Source organism: Orycteropus afer, unplaced genomic scaffold (genome assembly GCF_000298275.1).
Source record: "Orycteropus afer afer isolate SDZICR_OR568_19922 unplaced genomic scaffold, OryAfe1.0 scaffold00897, whole genome shotgun sequence".
Lineage (NCBI taxonomy): Eukaryota > Metazoa > Chordata > Mammalia > Tubulidentata > Orycteropodidae > Orycteropus > Orycteropus afer.
In genome coordinates, this window is record NW_006922484.1 from 35,894 (window position 1) to 48,159 (window position 12,266).

The 12,266-nt window shown below is 38.4% G+C and overlaps 1 pseudogene; it reads right to left on the minus strand.

Moving 5' to 3' along the window:
- Positions 1-7,553: 7,553 nt before the first annotated feature.
- On the minus strand, positions 7,554-10,943 carry LOC103212254 (annotated as a pseudogene).
- Positions 10,944-12,266: the final 1,323 nt, after the last annotated feature.

Genomic DNA, 12,266 nt, shown 5'->3' on the forward strand with positions numbered 1-12,266 from the left:
AAAAAAAAAAAAGAACCTACAGAATGGGTACAAATTTTTGCCAATGACATATTTGATAAGGGACTTATCTCTAAAATTAATAGAAAACTTCAACACCTCAATATCAAAAAGACAAAAATCAGTTGAATCCCAATTTTAAAATGCCCAATACAAAAAGGGGCAGAAAACAAAAACAAACACATGAAGAAATGTTCACAATCATTAGCCGTTAGAGAGATGTAAATCAAAACATCAATGAGATATCATCTCACCCCAGCAATAACAGCAAAGTTTAACAAGGCAGAACATAACAAATGCTGGCTAGGCTGCAGAGAGATTGGAATCTCATACACTGCTGGTGGGACTGCAAAATGGTACAACCATTGGGGAAAATGGTATGGCGTTTCCTTAAAAAACTGAAAATAGAAATACCATTTGATCCAGCAATTCCATTACTAGTAATATACCCTAAAAAGGTGAGAGACAGAACACAAACAGACATATGCACACCCATGTTCATTGTAGCACAATTCACTTTAGCAAAGAGATGGAAACAACCTAAATACCCATCAACAGATGATTGGATAACCAAACTATGGTACATTCACACAATGGAGTACTATGCAACATTAAAGAATAATGAAGACTACATGAATTATCTCACAACATGAATGAATTTAGAGGACATTATGCTGAGTGAAATAAGTCAATCACAGAAGGACAAATATTGTATGAGCCCACTACTGTAAAAAGTCAAGGAAAGTTTATTGAGGGAAGGAAACTCACTGTGCTACTTACCAGGGACAGGAAGGGAGGGGAAGGAAAATCATGGACTATTTGGGGTCACATGTTGATTTTAGTGAGGGGAGGGACAGTATGGAAAGAGTCTTTGACCAGCATGGTGACACTGGGGAAAGGAAAGACACTGAAATGTACACCAAAAATACAGACAACAGTAGCAAATAATTATGTACACACACAACACTGCAGTATCACTAGCACCAAATATCTGGCTACAGATAAATGTAAAGACTAGTGAGAAGAGCAGGTGGGGGTAGGCAAACAGGAATACACCCTAGACCAAGGATAGATTTGACTGAAGATAATATTACATATGTACCTGTGCTCCAAAATTAGCCATATACATTATAAAAGCAACAGAAAGCAGGGTTGAGTGACTTCTTAGAGACAACCAAACATCTTGTGAGAGAGAATCACTAGGCCTGGGGGCTCAGAACCATAGTCTCAGGGGCACATCACACTCAATTGGCACACAAAGTTCATAAAAATTTTGCTCTACAACCTACTTTGGTGAGTAGTGACTGGGGTCTTAAAAGCTTTCCAGCAGCCATATAAAACGCAACTATTGGTCTCCTCTTGCCTGGTACAAAGAAGAGTGAAAAAGCCAAACTCATCTGGAAATAATTAGTCCAAAGATAAGATGGATCACAAGGACTTCAGCCTCCATGACCCCGAGACCAGAAGAACCAGATAATGCCTGGCTACCAAGGCCAACTACTTGGAAAGGTATCAAATCTACAGGTCCTGGATAGAGTATGTGTGTGTGTGTGTGGGGGGGGGGGAATGTGGAACAAATTTGAAAAACACAAAAATGATAAGAATTACTGGTCAGGAAGAGACTGGTGGGACCCCTGAGACTATGGCCCCAGTTTACCCTTTGGCTCTAGAAATGGACTCACTTACATGGATTGGCTCTCAGCCCAGCAGTAGAAAAACCTACAAATAGAATACCTACCCTAGGTCTATGCACCCACCTACTCTAGGAAGATGCACCCCTTGGATCAATCAGCCATGGGACACCAGAGGTGTAGCACTCACATAGAGGGAAAGCTGGACAAATAGGAATGCATAGATAAGAATGGAGGGGGTGTCACAGGGAGTAGTGGAAGAAGAATTTTTTATGGTTGGGGACTGTAATCAGGGTCGTGAAATCAGAAGTGCATGAACTGTTGAATGTAAAACAAGTTTGCTATGTAAATTTGCACCCAAAATGCAAACACAAATAAATAAATGGAAACATCAATGAAATACCATCTCATCCAGCACTAGGAGCAAAGTTCAACAAGACAGAAAATAACAAGTTCTGACAAGGATGTGGAGAGATTGGGACTCTCATACACTGCTCCTGGGACTGTAAAATGATACAACTACTGTGGGAATTGGTATGGCAATGCCTTAAACAGTTGAGAATAGAAATACCATTCGATCCAGCAACCCCATTAGTAGGTATATATCCTAAAGAAGTAAGAGCCAAGACATCAATAGTTATATATATGCACACTCGTGTTCATCACAGCATTATTCACAATAGCAAAGAGATAGAAACAACCTAAGTCTTCATCATCATAAGAATGGATAACCAAACTGTGGTACATACGCATAATGGAATGTTATGCAAAACAAAATTATTATGTAGAATCCACAAAACACTGACTAGCATGGATGAACTAGGAGAACATCATGCTAAGTGAAATAAGTCAATCACAGAAAGGAAAAATATTTCATTAGTCTACTATTGTAAAAGTCAAGGAAAGGTTTATACATGGAAGGAAGTTTTCTTTGTCAGTTACCAGAGATGGGATGGGGGGGCAACATGTAGATAGATTGGGGGGGAATTATTATATATATATATATATATATACACACACACACGCACACACACATACCAAAGATTATTAATAGTTACCAGCAGTAGGAGAGAGGAGGGAAGGGGAAGCTTTTGTTTTGGGGATATTGAGTTTATGCTAATGGTGGTGGAATATTTTGGAAAAGGTTAGCTATAATGGTGACACAACAGGGAAAATGTCATCAATGTCCCTGAGCTGTAGAGGTGCAAGTTTTTATGTTGGTGAATGTCCTGTGTATGTTTTTACCACTATAAAAGTGAAAAATAAGTAAAATGAAAAATAAAGGAAAGTTTATATATGGAAGGAGATTTTCTTTGTTGGTTACCAGGGATGGGAAGGGAGGGGATGGAAAATTGCTATATATCTATATCTATGCCTATATCTATGTCTATATCTATCATCTATATCTATATCTATATCTATATCTATATCTATATCTATTAGTGGTTACCAGGAGTAGGAGGGAGGGGGAAAATTTTGTTTGTAGGGCATTGAGTTTATGCTAATGGTGGCGGAATATTTTAGTAAAGGATAGTGTTTTGGTTCTTTAGTGCTGTTTCACTCCATTCTTTAACAGATAACTGAAATGTGAAAACAGGAGTGCTACTCCACTCTTTTGGTACCAAATTCTGTTCGGGTCCTCTAGTGCCACTCTAACAGGAATAACACAGGTAGATGGCTTTAACAGAGATATATTCTCTTACAGTTTAGGAGGCTACACGTCCGAGTTCAAAGTACCAGTGGGGTGAATGACCCTCAACCTTGGGCTTCAGCTCTACTTGCTCCTGGCCCACTGAAGCTGGAAGCTTCTCTTAACTCAGGCAGCTGCTGGCTGCTGAAGCTGAAAAACCCAAGGTCAAGAAGTAAAATGGCACAGTCCTAATATTATTAAGCAACATGGCAGGCCATTAGTTCAAGTCCAGATACAGTCCCAAGATGGGTAGGCAATATGGCAGACTTCTGAATGAAGACTTGGCTAATTGCAGGATCCAAGCATGCCAAATAAGACTCAGGGACTTTTCTCAAAACTTCTTATATAATGGAAGCAGACTCCATCCCTAAGGCAGCTAGTCAGCTGCTCACAGCAGATTCAGCCACTGAGCTGATTACCAGTTTCATCATGGGGAATGACTACATCAGCGGCCCAGCCACTCAGAAGTGGGCCTAACCAAGTTGATACATAACCATAACTACCACAAATAGCAGTAATTGTGGCATAACATGAAAAATGTCATCAATGTCCCTGAGCTGTAAATGTGGAAGTTATGATGTTGGTGAATGTCTTTGTGTGTATGTTTTCACCACAATAAAAGTAAACCAAACAAGAACTAAATTTCATTCATTGTGTCATTTCTTCATTTTTAATTAGTATATTTAGCAAAATACAAATGAGAAGCAAGTAATTACTTGACTTGTTCTCATACTTGCATGTGTTTATTAAGTGATTCCAAAAAACCAACACAAAACTCACTGCCATTGAGTCGGATCCTACTCATAGTGACCCCTCCTTGGGTTTCCGAGGCAGTATCACTACATAAGTAGATTGCCCAATCTTCCTTCTGAGGAGTGGCTTGTTCGTTTGAACCGCCAGCCTTCTGTTTAGCAGTCAAATGCCTTAGACACTATGCTACCAGGGGTTACTATGGAAATGCTGAAGCTTGGGAGCCTGTGGTCTTTCTCCATTTCAATTGAGTTAACTTTGAAAATATTTTATCTGTACAAAGTATAAAGGAACATTGTGAAAGATGAAGGCTAGTGAAGCACCACTGTTACTCCTTTAACTCCACTGCATGTCCTGCAGATCCCCTTGTGCAAACACTACACATAAATCAAATAGCCATCACCATAGTCTCAAAGTTCACAGGCCCTCTGGAGATTATCTAATCAAACTCCCTCAACAAATGGAGCAAAATCTAGGGGCCCAAATGGAGAAAGAACTCGATTATCTTCCAGTTTGTCATATAGGTTAAGTAGTTCTCTGAATGCAAAGTTTTCCAATTTGATCAGCTTTAGGTTTAGACCATATGAGAGGATGTTTACAATATCTTGCTAGAAGTGACTGTTCAAGCAATTCTACACTGAGAAAAGCGAATATAAAAACATCTCTTGACTTAGGTTAAGATCAGTGAATAAGGACACTTTTAACACAGTGGTTCAATTTGTACTTGGTCCATTTTTTTTTTAATATATATATATATATATATATATATATATATATATCAACTGGAAATTATAATACATCATTGAGTTCCAAGAAAGTAGATTTCCTTTTCCCAGGAAATGTTTATTTCTCCTTCAGTAAAGAGAAAAGCTTATCTTTTTTTTTTTTTTTTGGGAAGTCAGACACTCTGATTCAATTTGTGCTAAAGAAAGTCCAACCATTCCTTAAGAAAACTTCCTCTAGTGTGCTGCAGCACTGAGATTCATGGCTTGGTACCAGCTATGGCATGTGGGCTGATTTATCAGGGGCCTCTGCTCCTACTGCCTTTCTGTGGAGCCTTACAACAGTGTCCCTACTTCCCCATTCACCAGAGTTGGTTATATTTTCCTTTGCCACTGGCTTGTATGAGTTGACAGTTACCAGAACTCTTTCTTCTTCATATCAGAAAAACGTTGAAAGATTATCAACACTAGGTAAATTTATGGTTAACAGGCAGAGCTATTCTTAGTGTGGCAAAAATTAGTGCCATTTAGTGAGTGTTTATTATGAGCCAAGCCCTTAAATGCATCACCTCATTTACCTTCACTATAGCCCTATAAGGTACTTGTTTTATTCCTTTTTAAATAATTTGCTCAAGAATATAAAGCTTGTAAAGAATATAAAGCAAATTATATATGGCACATAACCTAGAAGACAGTATTCAAACCCAAGTCTGTCTGATCACAGTGTCTGAGCTCTTAAGCATAATGATACTGTATCCAAGTTGAAGATATTGATGAAATTTTACATTCTCTCTATGAAATCTATATTTGAGGTGAGCTGGAGCACAGAAATCAGTAAGAGCCTCATAAGTAGTAAGGGCACAGGCTTTAGAATCAAAGAGACATTGGTTTGACTCTCAGCTCTGCCAGTTATTGTTGTTGTTGTTGTTGTTATGTGCCGACGAGTCGGCCCCGACTCATAGCGACCCCTCCTTGGGTTTCCGAGGCAGTATCTCTAAGGAAGTAGGATTGCCCAACCTTCCTTCCGAGGAGTGGCTGGTGGGTTTGAACCGCCAGCCGTCTGGTTAGCAGGCAAGTGTCTTAGCCACTATGCTACCAGAGCTCCCCTGCCAGTTATTAGCCGTACAATATTGCATACGTCATTTAAACTGTCTGAGCATTAGTTTTCTTATCTATAAATTGGAAATAAAAATATTTATTTTAGGTGCAGGCCTCTGATGGTGACCTATTCAGACATAACATGCCGTCCCTCTAAACCAAAGACCAGAGAAACCATTTGAAACAGATACAGATGATAATGCTGGAACCCTGGGCATGACATGAATAGATAAAGAATTGGAAAAAGAAAATGAATGAAAATAACAAATGAGGAGAGATGTGGAGTGGAGATAACTTCACAGAATCCATAATAGGACAGACACCATGTAGAAAAATCTGGAGTGAAGTAAGGTGTCTTAGGCTCAGTTCTCTAGAGAAGCAAAACTAGGGAAGAAAGAAAGTTATCTCAAGGACATGGCTCATGAAGTTGTAGAGACTGGCAAGTCCCAAGTCTGTTGGTCAAATGTCGACCTTGAGGCTTTGCCAGCCTCACACAGCTGCAAGGGCAGATGAGCCCAAGACTGGCAATCAGTATAGCAGGCTGCTGGCTTCGAAGGATGACAAATCCATGATCATCCAGTAAAATGGCAGATTGTTGGCTCACAGGCTGCAGAAGCAACGATCCCAAGATTTGCAGGCAATACCACAGACCAATGGTTCAAATCTAGGAACGAGAGATGATGAGCTAGATGCAGGAACCAGATCCAGCAGAAAAATCCTGAGAATTTTCCCAGGATGCCCAAAAGTATATTGGAAAGAGCCCACATCCTTGTGAAACTCCTTTTCAACTCTGATTGGCTATTCATAGCAGATCTCATCATGGGGGATGACTATATCATAACTACTTAAACCACTTAGAATCATGGTCCAGCCAATTTGACACACAACCTTACCTATCGAAGTCCATCTCTTGTCAGCTTGTCACCTGTACACATCTCCTTAAACCACATATAACCTCTAAATAAATACAATTATAAAGTCATACTTGCACCTAAAATGATACAAATACCACATATGCAACTGAAAACTCATTAGATCTATTTACATCTTATAAACTATAATTGGAGAAAACAAAAATATTTGAGGCACACATACAAGAAATACTCAAAGCAATCATAGTCCTCATTTCTGCAATTGGTCATGTGAGAGTAGCTGGTATTTAGAAGTACCTTCTTCCACCACTCATTCTGTATTCCTCTTCTTCTCAGCAAGCACCTCAGCTGATCATGGTTCTTTGCCTGGTGATGTGACCCAAACTTTCATTCCTGAAGAGTCTGAGCTATTAGTAGCCATGTCAGAATTGGGTTGCTGTAGTTTTCCATTTACTTTAATCACAGGGCATGGTAGTACTAATAGATGTGCTAAAAAAAAAAAAAAAAAAAAAAAAAACCCTCCTGTATTCCAGACATATTTTCTGATTTCCCTTTGGTGATCAGGGTCAATCACACCACACAATACAGTACTTCCTTCCTTGGTCTGTTGATCCAGAGACAAGAGGAGTCCAAAATGATTGGGTGGCATTCTTAATTTCCAGTTCAATAGAATCAGTATTGTGACTCGATGTGGCAGTGTTCCTCACTTTGGGATGAAGACCTCCAGACCTCCAGAGCACATGCTCTCAGGGACAAGAAGAAGAAAAGTTCAGTAGTTCAGTTGAGTTTTCTTCTAGGTATTTCCTAAGGCAACCTTGAACTCTAGACCATCCAAAAGAGTTTGTCCCTCTGGTGGTGCAAGCATAGCATTAGCATCAGACAAAAGAGTTAAAAAAAATAGACCCAAAGTCCTTGCTCACCTTTTGTCAAGCCATATTTTTTTAAAAAAAACCTCACTTCTGTACAGTCGGATCCGAATCATAGCGACCCTTCCTTGGGTTTCCAAGGCAGTATCACTACAGAAGTAGATTGCCCAACCTTCCTTCCAAGGAGTGGCTGGTGGGTAGGTCTTGATTTTTCATCTGGTTAAGGTCTTCTATAGTTGCAAGAATTTTGGATATGTCATTTTCTAAAATTCTCTTCTTCTTCATCAAGTCATTATACTGCTCTTTAGCTTCTGTCAGTACACTCATGGCTCAAATATTGACATTTCTTCCTAGTTTCTCCTTCATTTCTTACCATTTCTGAAGGTTCTGGTAAGCTTCTTTTGGGATGTGAGTTTTGAAATCATAGGTGCTATTGGGTTGGCCAAAAATGGGTTTCTTGGCATTAATTCAGTCATAATCTTTCAACATTTTGGATACCTTTGCAGCAGCATCTTCAGCTGATGGGGTAATCTGCTTCTTTAATTTTAAGCTGAGAATCATTGTTTTGTTCTTTATGTTTTGCCACTTCTGCATATTTTGCTTTAATGACATTGTCCTGTGCTGTTATCACTTCTTTTTGCCTGGTCACCTCTTCTTGAGCTTTATTTACTGACTCCTTATTTTTAGCCACTTCAGCTGTTATTACTTCTATCTGATCTTCATAGGATTTGATAGCTTCATTTACAGCTTCAAGCTGTTGTTTATAGAATGCTTGCTCTCTCTTGAGCTCTTACAGCTCCAGAGTAATAGCTTCAAATTCCTGTTGCTTTTCTTTCATTTTTATGTTAGAAACATTTGCCTTTGTTTTGGCACCATCTAGCTTTTTCTGAGCATCCTTCAGTTCTCTCTCTCTTTCAGCTTCTGCATTTTTCATTATATTCTCCAAAACGTCATATTTTTCCTCTGCATTTTTTTAAATTTCTTTGGTGTTTTTTAAATGTCTCCTCACTTTCCTCAATGATTTTCTTAAAGGAGTTCTGGTGGCATAGTACCTAGGGCATTTGACTGCTAACCAGAAGGCTGGCAGTTCAAACCCACCAGCTACTCCTTGGAAGGAAGGTTGGGCAATCTACTACTGTAGAGATTCCACCTCAGAAACCCAAGGAAGAGTTCTTAAGAGTACCTAATTCTTCATGCTGCTTATGATAGGAGCTTTGCTGGACTTCGGTTTGTAATAAATCTGCCTCCTCGGTTTTCATCTCCCATTGCTGTTTCAGTTGGCCATACTTTTCAGCAACATTTTTAAGACCTGCTAATTCCTCTTGTAGATCCTGTAGCTCTCTCTCCTTAATTCTCAGCTCCTCTTGAACATCTTTGAGTTGCTTAAATTTGGTTAAAATAGAAGCTGCCTAGGATCAAACACTTTCACTCAACGTCCCATGGGGATCAAATACATCATAGCCTGGAGTTACAATTCTAGTCAATATCCTTTTAACAAAGGCCACTTTTTTTGGCCATTGTCCATATTGTGTCAAACGAATGTTGTTCCAAAAACAAATTCCATGGATTTCTGAAGCTATGATTTTTATTCAACCAGGAAAAGAACCACATGAACATTGTTAGGGCCAACAAGATTCTGAGCAACTCCTAGTGCTTCTGGAGCAATACTTCTGGCTGAAATTTTATTGAGTGGAATTATGGTTTATCGATGCTTTAACTCCCCCTTTCTGAGTAGTGTTTTACCAATCACCTCTGTGTCTAGTACAACATTGTCGAGTCATTCCCCAGCCACCAGTTCTAAAGCTGTGGTTGCAGAAGTATCTTTGATGCTAATCAGAGCAGCTACAAGTCCTTTCACACAATTCCTATTCCAGTTGTTCTCTGGATCCTTGTATGCAAATCAAACATTGGGAAATCTGACCAAGAGAGCTTCATATGTTTCTTTCAATCTATTGATATCATGAGACAGCTGCCAAAAGGATTTCTTCCTTGTTTTCTTCATAATTTATCTATTTCATTTCAGCTTTAAGTTTTGAAGTTCCTTCACAGCCACTAATGCTTCTTGATCTTTCCAGTAACCACTATCCATCTTTTTAACTTCGGCCTGTTTGGCCTTTGATTCTTGTTGGGCATGTTTCATCTTCATCTGGGCCTGTTTAGTTTCTGTCTGAGCTTTACTTATGTCCTTCTTACAGGTCATCATCTGACCAGCAAGAGCTGCTTCTGCTCCGTCTTCTATTTGCTCCTTGAATAGCAGTCAGTCAATCTGTGATCTTTTAAAACCCCTTTTCCTTTGCTGCTAAAGTTTTAGAGTCCTCCACCATATTTTTTTTCAGTTCTTTGCATTTATTTATTTCACTCCCCAGAATTTTCTTCTTGAGATCAAAAGCACTTTGTGATTTAGTATTAACTCACTGAGCCTCTGCAAGAGTATCTTCCAAATTCTTTGTCTTTTCTTTTTTCTAACTCTTCTATTTCATGATAAAGTGCTTTTATTATTTTTATCATGCTCAGACAACTCTTCTTGAAGCTTTACAATGTTAATCTTGCATTTCTTTGAACTCCTCAGCTGAGCATTCTTTGGCATCTTCAGCCAGCAAAACCTGATAAGCAATATATAAACTACTCAAATGTTCTATTTCTCTCATTACTTTTTGATGTTCCAAATAGGAAGATCTTTTAATTTTTTGAATGGTTGGAATAATCTCTTCTCCAAGTATCATCTTAAATTCTTTCAACTTATCCTCCTTTTTTTTTCCTATAATTTTCTGGACAGCTTTTTTTTTTTTTTTTTTTTTTTTTTTCATACATTCTGGTTCCAGCTGTTTCTTCTAGCATAGATAAAATCTCTAGAGGTTTCATATTCAACAGTTTTGTAATTTGTCCCTGCATAAGGAGAAAGTGAGGGTTGTTAACATCAAGGCCAACAGAACAGAAGAGATCTTGTACTCTGATGTTGTTTGCATTTACTCCATTAATTAAATATTTATTTCTGCCACCAATAACCACCTGTCTTGTTATTGTGATTTCATCATGAACTTTGAAAAAGAACTTTGTTTTTTGTCGGAATTAACAAGGTGATGGACACTGAGGCTTTGGTAATACCATCATGCCCATTCTTGTAAACTAATCTTGCAAATTAGAAGTCTGAACCTGAGACAGGTTGGAAATAACCAGCAAAAAGAAAATAGAGTCCAATACATTGGATTTTCCACTACCTTTAAACCAGTGATAGCATTTAAGAGGAGATCAAAACTATTAACTTCAGTCCTCTGAGTATAGGACTTGAATCCCTCCAGAATGGTTGACTGATTCATGGGCTGTGGCCAATTGTTTGGCTGGATGGTCAGGGACTAGGAAGGAACATGATTGGAAAATTGGTGACAAGGAGGTATGGGGAAAAGTTATGTGAATAGACCTCTTAGAATGGACCAAAGAAGTGAAGATATTTGTTTCTCATATAAATGCTCACCAGAGTGACCTAAGCAGAGGAGGATTTTAACAATCAAATAGACAGGATAACACTTTTTGTGGGAACAAGTCATCCTTATTCCCCAGCCACTCCTGTCATTGCCCAAGAGGCTTATGGGCAAAGCATCCATAGTAGCAAGGATGAAGTTATGCATGGGCTCAGCAACATCAACTTGCACTCACCAAGTCCAAGTTGGCTACAGCCACTGTTGAGTGATCAATCTGCCAGCAGCAGAGACCAACAACAAGTCTGTGTGATATCGAACCATTCCTCAAAACAATCAGTCAGCAAACTGGTGGCAGGTTGATTACATCAGACCACTTCTATCATGGAAAGGGCAGAATTTTGTTACTGGAATAGACACTTGGGTTACTGAGTTCTTCTGTATCTTTGTTGAGATTTTTTTTTTCTTTTTTTAATACTACTCCTGTCCTTTCTTGAAAGTGGTGTGTTAAAGTCTCCTACTACTATTGTAGTGTTGTCTATTTTTCCTTTCAATTTAGTTAATATTTCCTTTATGCATTTTGGAGCACTTTCATTGGGTGCATAGATATTAATTATGGTGATGTCTTCTTGGTGAATTGATCCTTTTAGCATTGTTTACTGTCTTTCTTATCCCTTATGCTATGTTTCACCTTGAAGTCTATTTTATCAGAAATTAATATTGCCACTCCTGCTATTTTTGGTTGCCATTTGCTTGGTATTTTTTTTTCCACCTCTTAATTTTTAATTTGTTTTTATCTTTGTGTCCAAGGTGGGTCTCTAGTAGGCAGCATATTGATGAGTCTTTTTTCTTATCCAGTCTGACACTCTCTTTGGGTTGACTGGTACATTTAATCTATTTATAGTGATTAAATATAATTTAATTAGTGTTAGGTATGAATTTATTACTGTCATTCTACTGTGTTTGTTGGCAGCGATTTCCTTGTTCCAAGTATTTTTTCTGTGCTAAGCTCATTTTGCTATCCAGTGTTTCTTCTCTTTTCTTCATTATTGTTGGTTTTGTGCTTATTAAACACTTTTTTTTTTTCTTTCTGAGTTTGCTTAGGGGGATTGTTAATTTTATTTGTGCACCTTGAAGTAAATTCTTATCTCCTTAAGTTTGGATCAATCAGTTCTGTAAAGATATTGTCCAGTCTTCCTTTCCATTTGGAAGTTCCGTAATTAA